Source organism: Schistocerca nitens, chromosome 5, assembly GCF_023898315.1.
Source record: "Schistocerca nitens isolate TAMUIC-IGC-003100 chromosome 5, iqSchNite1.1, whole genome shotgun sequence".
NCBI lineage: Eukaryota > Metazoa > Arthropoda > Insecta > Orthoptera > Acrididae > Schistocerca > Schistocerca nitens.
In genome coordinates, this window is record NC_064618.1 from 650372434 (window position 1) to 650384743 (window position 12310).

Sequence of the window (12310 nt, forward strand, 5' to 3'; positions counted from 1 at the left end):
CCATTAAGCTCCTCCCTGACATCTGATGAGTAAATTTGGAACTACTAGTAAGTTTACTGCATTGTGCATCCCACAGGTGGTGTCATTAGCCATCTACCGCAAAATACACGGCGATGGCGCTTACCATTGTGTTCCCCCGAGCAGCTCAATTCGTAACTGAAATTTATCCTTCTTACACTCGCACAGAACGGGATGAGTTCATGGTGTGTTTAAAATTTTATTAATACTGCTTCTCCCATATTAGTAAGCAATGTTAATCAAAACAGTCACACACTACACAGAATGGTGAGGCCACACGTGTGTATTCACCAGTCAGCATTTGGATTCCTGATACTATGGTTTGGACTCTAATTTTATCCCTTTTCGATCTTTTTACACGATCTCTTCGTAATGCACAAAAACCGTTAAGGACTTGTCGTCGTCGTGATCTTAAGTCTGAAGACGGGTTCGATGCTGCTCTGCTCTCTACATCCTTCATAATTCCTGAATTACTGCAATCTGCCTCAATTTTAACCCGATTATTTTAGTTCATCTTGGCATACCTCTACAATTTTTGTCCCCTCAAGACCTCCATCCATTACAAAAGTGGCGATTCCGTTACATCTTAGGATTTATTCTGTTAATCGATTCCTTCTTTTGGTCAAGGTGTGCTGTAAATATCCTTTTCCCTAAATTCGCTACAGTACCTACTAATCAGTTATCCGATATACTCATGTATCTTCAGCGTTCTCTTTTGGCACCACATTTCAAAAAATTCTGTCTCTTTTTATTCTAAATGTTAATCGTATGTGTATTTATTCTATGGAATGCTACTCTCCAAACAAATATCTTCATAAAAGGTATCCTAATAATTAAATTTGTATTCGATGTTAAGCCGTGCGAGAGCCTTTATCTATATTTGCCGCCCTACACTTCGTCCATTGAAGATATATCTGATATGAAAGTGATAATTGCTCAGCAGCCGTAGCGCACGTACATTGATGCTGTTATGCTCCTGGAAGCCTAATAATCTGTCAGATATGTTGTTTCCATATTACTGTAAATGATGATATAAGGTGTTCTAGTGTAGTAACAGCCATCGACATGTTTCTTAGTCATGCATTAGCTATACAGTTTTTATATCAAAACTTGTGTACAGTCGCAGTCAATATAAACGCTACATGTGTCTTTACTGTCGCGCTTGTAATACGTACTGCGAAAATGGCTGACGCTATTTCTTGCTCCGTAGTGAAACACGCGAGTGGAATACCCTTAAAATAGCGAGAAACATAATGTTCTGAATGTTTTCAATAAGTTTACATAAAAATATCCATCGCTAGCGATACGGAAAATTGCAGAAATTATATCGGAATTTACTAGTATTTCTGTGTAGGATACACTGAGTACGCGGAAAGGAAAACAGAATACCGGCGAACTTTCCTCTCCACGGAAGTCGCTCGAATGTCATTCGTGTGCCTTACGAAAGTGTGATGGCTTTGTGAGAAATGCTGTGCGGCCAAAGACGCACTGTTTTTCTTCAGAAACGAGGCACCCGCAATAAATAAGGTATGTGGAGTAGTAAATGAAGATGAAAACTTGTCTAGTTTTAAAAGGGTATCATTTTACAAACTAATGAGAAACACTGATGTCCAGTTTCAAAATAGGAAACAAAATGATATAGTAATAGCCAGCGCGAATTTACGAATTAGAAACGTAATATTTACTACGTTGATAAAACTTGCGGTAATGTACACAAACGTATGGACTGACACAACAAGTAGTACTGAGAGACACGCTTTTGTTGCACATCTAACATGTTGTTGTTGTTGTTGTTGTGGTCTTCAGTCCTGAGACTGGTTTGATGCAGCTCTCCATGCTACTCTATCCTGTGCAAGCTTCTTCATCTCCCAGTACCTACTGCAACCTACATCCTTCTGAATCTGCTTAGTGTATTCATCTCTCGGTCTCCCTCTACGATTTTTACCCTCCACGGTGCCCTCCAATGCTAAATTTGTGATCCCTCGATGCCTCAAAACATGTCCTACCAACCGATCCCTTCTTCTAGTCGAGTTGTGCCACAAACTTCTCTTCGCCCCAATCCTATTCAATACCTCCTCATTAGTTACGTGATCTACCCACCTTATCTTCAGCATACATTTCGAAAGCTTCTATTCTCTTCTTGTCCAAACTAGTTATCGTCCATGTTTCACTTCCATACATGGCTACACTCCATACAAATACTTTCAGAAACGACTTCCTGACACTTAAATCTATACTCGATGTTAACAAATTTCTCTTCTTCAGAAACGCTTTCCTTGCCATTGCCAGTCTACATTTTATATCCTCTCTACTTCAACCATCATCGGTTATTTTACTCCCTAAATAGGAAAACTCCTTTACTACTTTAAGTGTCTCATTTCCTAATCTAATTCCCTCAGCATCACCCGACTTAATTTCACTACATTCCATTATCCTCGTTTTGCTTTTGTTGATGTTCATCTTATATCCTCCTTTCAAGACACTGTCCATTCCGTTCAACTGCTCTTCCAAGTCCTTTGCTGTCTCTGACAGAATTACAATGTCATCGGCGAACCTCAAAGTTTTTATTTCTTCTCTATGAATTTTAATACCTACTCCGAATTTTTCTTTTGTTTCCTTTACTGCTTGCTCAATATACAGGGGATAAAAACCCTATGTGAAAACTAAAGAGATTACTCACGGTGCGTACAGGTAGCAACTGTGGTTTTGTGGTAAGTGGTGATATAATTTTTTAGTCTAATAAAACCGGAGATTATCGCGAAGAAATGAATGGTGAAGTGTTTCTTAAGCGGTTCAGAGATGTTTTGCCCAAGTTGGAGCACACCAGCATTATTGTAAAGGACAATGCAACGTATCACAGCGTGAAAGTTGAGCGTACTACGCAAAATTGTTGTAAAAAGCAAGACATCATAAACTGTCTGGAAGAAAAGGGAGCAATTATCGGTCCTACCGCAGTTAAGGTTGAATTGCTGCAATGGGTTGAATGTTATACTGTAGACTAGGGATGAAGTTGCTATGTCTACAGGTCACATTGTCATTAGAATGCCAACTTATCACTGCAATTTTAACCCAACAGAACTTGTATGGAGCCAGGTTAATGAATTTTTTGCGAGAAATAATAAGACATTTAAACTGCCAGACGTACTGAACTAATGCACGAAGCTTTGTCACACATCACTGCCGAACGCTGGCGGGATGAAGAAGACGTCGTGGAGGAAGAGGAGACAATGTTAACCTTGTATACTTTCGTGCGTTCTATTGTTGATCGCTTCCTTATCAACAAGCAGATGATAGTTTTAATATTGAAATACAGCGTGCCTTTTTCCACCATGTACAAACACTAGGGATTGAACTGTGAGAGTGTGGGGCCCTGCCCACTCGTCACGTAATAGGTGCCTAATGGATACGATGTTCTGGGAATGCTGTACTACAGTTCAAGCAAATAACATTAGTTTTTTATTTCAAATAAGAAGAATGCTAATTCTTAACTTGGAATATATAATGGTGTCGCAAGCGAAGGGCGACATGCAACATGAACGTTCTTCGTTATAGACAATGTCCAATTAAGCAATGGATATATATCACTAATAACTGTTTTGCGCGTGCCGGTCGACAATTTTGCGAATACTGTCCACTAATGTCCGGCCGAATCTGGCAGAAGCGGCGCTTATGTTCACTTCGGCTAGATGCCGCTCCTATCGTGGTGACGTCCTGGTCAGCGCGCTATTGGCCGACGTTGTCTCACCGCCTCTTGCAGTCTTCATCTTCGGTTCCGGCTCTTGTGGTTGCTTCAGAACAGGGATGATACGGAACAAAAAGTGACTAACGAACTTAAGTCCAGAAATGCATGGTTTCCATGCTAGAGACTATTTATTTAGTCATACATTGTACAGAGACTGTGGTCTAATACGCGCTGTACCATGGAGTCACAGTTACAGTAGGTGTTGAAAATGGTTTCCATGTGCCTCGACGCATGCGTGTACGTGCCGTAGCATGTCCTGTCACACACGTTCCCATCGGCCAGGATGCCTCCGAACAGTGTCAAAGGCAACATGAATACGCTGCTCCAGTGTCTCCACATCTGCAATGCGCTTTGCGTACACGAAGCTTTTGAGATGTTCCATAACCAGAAATCACACAGGTTGAGATTCGGCAAACGAGCAGGTCATGCAACTGGATCCCCTTGTCCGATCCATCGACCAGGGAGGACACCATTGAGATGTGTCCATACTTTAACGGCAAAGTGGGCTGGAGCACCTTCACGTAGCAGCCCCACAAGCCATCAAATCATCAATGGCACTTCTTCCAGCGCAGGAGGTAAAGTCATTCACAAGAAACGCCGATAGTTCCGGCCTGTTAGGCGACGTGGAAGGAAGACTGGTGCCAAAACCAGGTACCCAATTATTCCGACCCGCTCATTCCGGCTGCACCGATGCAGATGATTCGCTGTCACAATGCCATGGGAGTTCTGCATAGTATCCCACAGATGACTCTTATTGAAGTGGAAGGTATCACTCCGCGTGAAAGTGGTCTCATCTGTGAATAGAATGGATGACACAAATTCCGCAATCCAGACGTGGAAAGTCTGTCGCTAGTGAGCCCTGCACATGCTGTTAGTGATAAGGGTGGTTACAGTTCTCATAGAGAATGTTCCACACGGTCGTCTTTTTACCCTGTACTGGCGGGCCAACTGCCTAGTACTAAGACGGCGGTCGCCTTCCACAGTGTTAATCACATTTTCTGCCAATTCTGGTGCCCGAACATTTCTGGTACGTCCTTCTGATTTCCTGCTTCCTGAAACGACCCTTTCAAAGACAAACGGAGAAAAACTGTTGCTAACCTTGAATGCAGTGATTGTTGTCGGCGGGGAAGGAGTCTTGATACAACCTTGCTGCCAGCCGCCCGTTGCCATTTGCCTTTCCGTAAGTAGACATTGTGTCGGTAAGCTCTCGATTCGAATACGGAACCATTGTGTATTACATCCACTACGAGGCGAGTCAGCAGGAGAAGTGAATCGGGCACAACATTACAGCCGGCCGTGGTGGCCGAGCGGTTCTAGGCGCTACAGTCTGGAATCGCGCGACCGCTACGGTTGCAGGTTCGAATCCTGCCTCGGGCATGGATGTGTGTGCCGTCCTTACGTTAGTTAGGTTTAAGTAGTTCTAAGTTCTAGGGGACTGATGACCTCAGAAGTTAAGTCCCATACTGCTCAGAGCCATTTCAACCATTTTTGAACAACATTACAAATTATTATGGGAGGAGAGAGCGTTAGGGCCTGACGTATACCACCCTCTAGGAGGAAACCATACATACTGTAACTGTGGATGCACGGTAAAGAGCGTATTTGACCACAGTTTCTGGAACAAAGTGTGACTGAATAAATAGTCACTAGCAGGGAAACCACGCATTTCCGGATGTATGTTCATTAGAACTTTTTTGTTCCGTACGTTTTAATCGATCAGTCCCTAGAGTTTGTAAACGGTGGAAAAAATCACCTTGTATATTGCTCAGAAGAAGTTCAGAGATTATCGGACGACAGACTGTAAGTAATATATTCAGTGAGTTAAATATTTAACCTACACTGTGAAATCCCCAAAGTACTCTCTTACGTTGCACATAGATTACGCACAAAATTACCCTGTGTTTCAATTAGGAATTTTCAGGACTCTTGTTTTTAATTACAATAGTAGGTTAGCTCAGAACGAGAGTATGTTATGTTTCTCGTCTCGTCCTCTAAGAATCATATTGCCCGAATTTTACAGTATATAATTTACTTCAGTTTAAAAAGAGAATGGCATTCAAAGCTGTATTATTTTTGTAGTGGTGTATTTTTACGTCTTAACTGAAGCTGTTGAGGTCACTGCAGGTTAGTTGTACTAACTGACTGACCAGTGCTGTCCAAGTTATATGCGCCGTTAAAGCTGTTGTCCCCTATTTTCGTTGAGTCGATGTGCGCGTAACGCACAGCATAAAGTGTATCCTTAGTATCGTACTTGACTGTATTCGAGACAGATTGGCTTCCACTCCTCGTGAAACAAAATCCAATTTGGTTCTTGTGGACGCGGAAGAATACACAGAGTAAAGTTTACATCGGGTTTATTCCTGTGATGAAAACACTACTACGTAACGTCTTTGGCCATTTGTCTGGTAACTGCGGCTCGACGCCATCGAAGGACGTAACGATGTAATGCTCTGAGAGGACAGGAGCACGCCCATGAGCTAAGTCAAGGAGGTTTGTTGAGCGTGCGCTGCAGTACTGTGACCTGCTGGCGACGTTTTGTTGACGGCTCGTGTACCATCTGAGTGACTGGCCTGGAATACTGAGGCGGACATGTTGACCGTTAATGGGGCGACCACGCTGTCGGAAGTGGATGATTGTTTCCTGCTTTGGCAGTGGCGAGTCGCGGGTTGGAAAGGAAGTCACAGAACACATGCCACTTTGCCTGGTGGTCAGGGGGCCTGTGGTAGTTGTAATTTCATTCACCAACATCGTGGAAACAGCGGTGAGCATGTACTTTACTGCCGTTGGCTGCCGGGCAGAGGAATTTGGGGATATACTAGTGTTCTACCTTAAGTTCCTGCCATCATGCCAATAGACACACACTGTGCTGTAATATTCTACCGTGTGGGCCTGTATGCTCTGTTCTTGTAATAAACAGATGGGTTACTTCTTGTTAAATTTTTATACGCTTTTGCCTCGCATTTAGCGGAGGGTACATGCAGCAGGCTGATGAACGGACATTGCCCGTATGTAATCTATTACGTGACATACAAAGCTGCATTACCGCACTGACAGACGAACTGCTCATAGTTCTCTTTGCTTGCCTTTCGACTTATTCTGTGCCACTTCGACGTTTACTGGTACCCATCAGCGGTGGCCGAGCGGTTCTAGGCGCTTCAGTCCAAAACCGCGCGACTGCTACGGTCGCAGGTTCGAATCCTGCCTCGGGCATGGAGGTGTGTGATGTCCTTAGGTCAGTGAGGTTTAAGTAGTCCTGAGTTCTAGGGGACTGATGTCCTCAGATGTTAAGTCCCATAGTTCTCAGAGCCATTTGAATCATTTGTTTACTGGTATTTTCATTTTGATACTTGCTTCATCTTTCGGTGATCGCTTTTGGTGATTGCTTCCTTTTTAATTTGTTTTTTGTTTCAGTGACTGAAGGCTTAAATATCTGAGCTGAGGCGTGTATTTTAAATTCAGTTTTATTTCTGTGTGCTTACCGTAGTAGTATTTAAAAGGTTAAAGACGTCAGGTTTGTTTGAGGCAGTCTATACCTATTTATAGGTCTCCACATTGTAAGGAATTTAAAATCTTAAAAGACTCCCAGTAGAGAGCGTTCTTACCCATACAGTTTCTGTGCAACAGCTGCTTTCTAAGTTTTGGTTCAAATGGTTCAAATGCCTCTGAGCACTATCGGTCTTAACATCTGAGGTCATCAGTCCCCTACAACTTAGAACGTAACTAACCTAAGGACATCATACACATCCATGCCCGAGACAGGATTCGAACCTGCGACCGTAGCGGTCGCGCGGTTCCCGACTGAAGGGCCTAGAAGCGCTCGTCTGCAGTGGCCGGCTAAGTTTTGGTACGTCATTTCATACGTAGTTGGGGGTCTGAGGCTGATAGTTGAATTCTGATATTCACTGGTCTGGCACATTAATTTGCCTACTGTCACGACTAGTTCCCAAAGGTAACTTTTTATTTTTATTTTATTTGGTTTTCCGACTAAGACGAGCTACTAATTATAACTTTTGAAATTGTGTGTGAACGCATCCGTCTCTGTAAAGGTGCTTCATTAAGGACTATGGCTCTTTATTCTATTGCCTTCTAAGGCGGCTGGTGGTTGCAATTATTTCTTATTTTTTATTGCTTGTGCCCTTATTATTCTGAGTGTTTATTAGGACGCAATAGTAATTGGAGTAAATTGGTTTTATAAAGTGGCCTCCTCTAAGGGAGCCTAAACTTCTTCTTGTTTCTGATATTTGATCTTCTTGTTAAATAAACTAATTGAAATTGTCCAAATTTATTTGATACAGACTTAGAGAAAGCTTTTGACAATGTTGACTGGAATACTCTCTTTCAAATTCTAAAGGTGGCAGGGGTAAAATACAGGGAGCGAAAGTCTATTTACAATTTTTACAGAAACCAGATGGCAGTTATAAGAGTCGAGGGACATGAAAGGGAAGCAGTGGTTGGGAAGGGAGTAAGACAGGGTTGTAGCCTCTCCCCGATGTTATTCAATCTGTATATTGAGCAAGCAGTAAAGGAAACAAAAGAAAAATTCGGAGTAGGTATTAAAATCCATGGAGAAGAAATAAAAACTTTGAGGTTCGCCGATGACATTGTAATTCTGTCAGAGACAGCAAAGGACTTTGAAGAGCAGTTGAACGGAATGGATGGTGTCTTGAAGGGAGGATATAAGATGAACATCAACAAAAGCAAAACGAGGATAATGGAATGTAGTCGAATTAAGTCGGGTGATGTTGAGGGTATTAGATTAGGAAATGAGACACTTAAAGTAGTAAAGGAGTTTTGCTATTTGGGGAGCAAAATAACCGATGATGGTCGAAGTAGAGAGGATATAAAATGTAGACTGGCAATGGCAAGGAAAGCGTTTCTGAAGAAGAGAAATTTGTTAACATCGAGTATAGATTTAAGTGTCAGGAAGTCATTTCTGAAAGTATTTGTATGGAGTGTAGCCATGTATGGAAATGAAACATGGACGGTAAGTAGTTTGGACAAGAAGAGAATAGAAGCTTTCGAAATGTGGTGCTACAGAAGAATTCTGAAGATTAGATGGGTAGATCGCATAACTAATGAGGAGGTACTGAATAGGAATAGGGAGAAGAGGAGTTTGTGGCACAACTTGACCAGAAGAAGGGATCGGTTGGTAGGACATGTTCTGAGGCATCAAGGGATCACCAATTTAGTATTGGAGGGCATCTTGGAGGGTAAAAATCGTAGGGGGAGACCAAGAGATGAATACACTAAGCAGATTCAGAAGGATGTAGGTTACAGTAGGTACTGGGAGATGAAGAAGCTTGCACAGGATAGAGTAGCATGGAGAGCTGCATCAAACCAGTCTCAGGACTGAAGACCACAACAACAACAACAAACACAGCTGCTTACCACCGACGTAGCACCCTACCGTTACACTGACAAATTTCTCCTTTTCTGAACCAATTTTCTTACTGTTGCCAGAGTGTCTTTTATATCCTCCTACTATACCCACAGTAGGTTTAATTTACGGCTCAAGTATCAGAGTTCATCTACTGCTTTTAGTGCATCGTTCCCTTATCTAATTCTCTCAGTCTCCCCTGATTTTACACGGCTGCATTCCATTATTCTTGTTTTACTTTTGTTGGTCTTAATCTTATTTGTTGTTTTGAAGATCTTTGTGTTTCTTGCTTTCTCTGGATGAATTACTATGTAATCGGTAAACCAAAAAGCTTTTTACTTTATTCTCCCTCAACTTTAATTGGCGTTCTAAATTTCTAGTTGGTTTCTTTTTCTGCTTGCTCAGTGTACATATTGTACTCGTATCAAATCGAGGATACGTTTCATCTGTATGTCACTCCCTTATCAGTTACTGCTTCCATTTCATGTCTTTCTACTCTTGCAAATGGAGTGAGGTTTCTGGACGAGCTGCAATAAACCATTCGTTCCCCTTCATTTTACCAACACTGCATTCATATTTACAAGAGTGTACTCCAAATATCACTGTCTTTCTTTCTTTTTTTTCTAGATCTACAAATACTCTAAACACACGGCCGTACGGCTGTCTTTCTCAAAATTACCTTTTCTCGACAGTAAGTCGAGTATGTGCCATTTCTGGTAGACACTGTTGCAGGCGTTCCAGCGTTTTATTAAGAGAAGCATACAGTTGGCGCACGCCCATGCACACACACGAACGCACACATATACACACAAGGCTTCTTTAATTTTTCATTTCATTCATAAATTATGGAGCAATACTTGCATGCTATGCACAGGCGAGTTGTTATGATGTGGCTCTAGTAGTAGCGAACTGGGGTAAATCCCGGCACACTCGCTCGCCTCCATATCTTTCAAATGATACAGCGCTTGTAGAAGAAGGAGAAGTAGTAGAACGACAGAATACTGGGATTGTATTTGTGACACAGGAGATAGTTACAGAGAGAAACAAAAAGATAATGACCATCAGGTGGGCTGAATGAGTGAGTGAGAAAGGTCAACGAGGAGTGGATGTATAGGAGCAACTTATTGCGATGGACTAGTGGGTGTGAGTGAGTTATACTTAGGAGAACTGTGGGAGATTGAGGTGAGATGCATGTTAAAAATATCGCGAATATCTTCGCATGTCAAAATATTTTGGGAAAGTTTTAAAAGGTCCGTTGAAGGTTGAATAAGGTTGTGATACTCCACAATGTATTCAGTCTTTTAAAGAAACGGAATATATTCGCATTATTTTGTGCTTCCATAGGAGCATTCTTCCGCTGGATTTCTTTATTACTTCTTCGGCGCTGAAGTCGGACAGACGAGCTTATCGAATGTCGGAGCTGTTTTGTGACTGGATACCGGACTTCCTTGCAGATGAAACTCAATACGCCGCTCTTAACGGAACAGAGTGGAAAAGTGTGAAGATTAATTTTGGAGTACCCCAAGAAAGTGTTATGAAACCGCGTCTATTGATAATTAATATTAATTATCTAGTGAATACCGTTGCAAGCTGCCTGAGGCTATTCTCAATTGATGCTGTTGCTAGAGTAAAAGAAATGTTTCAACGACAGAAAACTGTAGCGAAATACAAGAAGTTCTACAACTGGCGCAGGTACTAGCAATTGAACCTGAACGTAAGTGAATGTTCTGTATTGCGCATAAACAGGCGAAGAGATCCACTACTATTCGTTTACACTGTAGCAATATGTCACTCTAAACGGTAATTATAATAAAGTGCGTTAAGAATAACCATCTCATCTGGAGCGACCTGAAGTGAAATGATAACATAAAACAACTTTCGGAAAAGCAGATGCCATACTGAGATTCATTGAGAGAATCTTATGGCAAAATAATTCATACCACGACATAAGTAGCTTATACAATACTTGATCGACCGATTCTTGACTACTGTTCAGGATGCTGGGACCATTAACAAGAAATTGGCAGACGCTGTAAGAGAGGCTTTGTGCATCACGAAAAGTTTGAAAGGTGAAGCTGAAAGAGATTACGTTTTAGGAAGAGTGGGGAAATATTTTATATCCGTCAGCGTACATCACGCAAACTGATTAAAACTAGAAAATGGAAGAACTTCAGCTGATACTGAGTTTTACCTACAATCATTTTTCCCACGTGCCATTCGTGAAGGGATCAGGGAAGGGGAGAACAGATTTGGCAATAAAAAGTAACATCCGCCACATATCGTAAGGTAGCGCACGAGACATAGATGTAGATGAAGATGGAAATGGAAATGAGCGTATGGCGCCAGTCGGGAAGGTCGGTCGCCGAGTGCAGGTCTTATCGAGTGCGACGCCACATTGGGCGACCTGCGCGTCGACGATGGGGATGAAATGATGATGAGGACAGCAAAACACTCAGTGCCTGAGGGGAGAAAATCGCCCTCCCCAGCCGGGTGTAGATGAAGATGGTAGTAGGCATCAAAGTTCCTTAAACACTTCTTACTTTTATATCCTCCTTTCTTTACCTCCACTCAGTTTTCAAGGTGTTGCAGATATTAGTTTGTATCTGAACTTAACAAACAATCTAAGTGTTGTGAACATCTGACTCCGTCTTACTCACTGTAAGGTTTTCTACGTGTGCGAACATGCTACAAAACTATCCTCACAATTTCCATTAATCTGCCTTTCAGTACTAAGCAAATTCTTAAATTTATGTGGGGGTCTTATGTGCTTACAAAAAACATTGCAGACATATTGCCAACTTTGTTTTCTCTTTGATATAGTACCCTTTGGTAAGTGATACTGAATGTCTGTAATTGCAGTGTGAATAAGCGTATTGCGACCTCTTGTTCGTGTGTATGTTAGCGAAGTGCTGAATACTTGCTAGTGAATTTCAAGGCACTGTGTCGGCTTCTGTGTTTCAAAGGGTTCATTCAGTTCCACGTAGGAGTAAGCTGTTTTATTGTATCTATTTCATTTAAGAATATATCACTGTGGGAAACCAATCCCCTCGGCAGAGTAAATCGGGCAGCACTTTTGGCAGACCCATTCAAAGAAAAAATTCTTCCGGCTAATCGGGCAGCAGAACACGAGAGGCTTGAAAAGCACGCTATCGGATTGAGGGCCAACATCGCAC

The 12310-nt window shown here is 42.0% G+C and overlaps 1 protein-coding gene across 1 annotated transcript in view; it reads left to right on the forward strand.

The window, feature by feature from the left end:
• LOC126259588 (uncharacterized) overlaps positions 1-12310 on the forward strand; it is a 633492-nt gene that overhangs the window by 202202 nt on the left and 418980 nt on the right. The gene's annotated exons all lie outside the window — the stretch shown is intronic.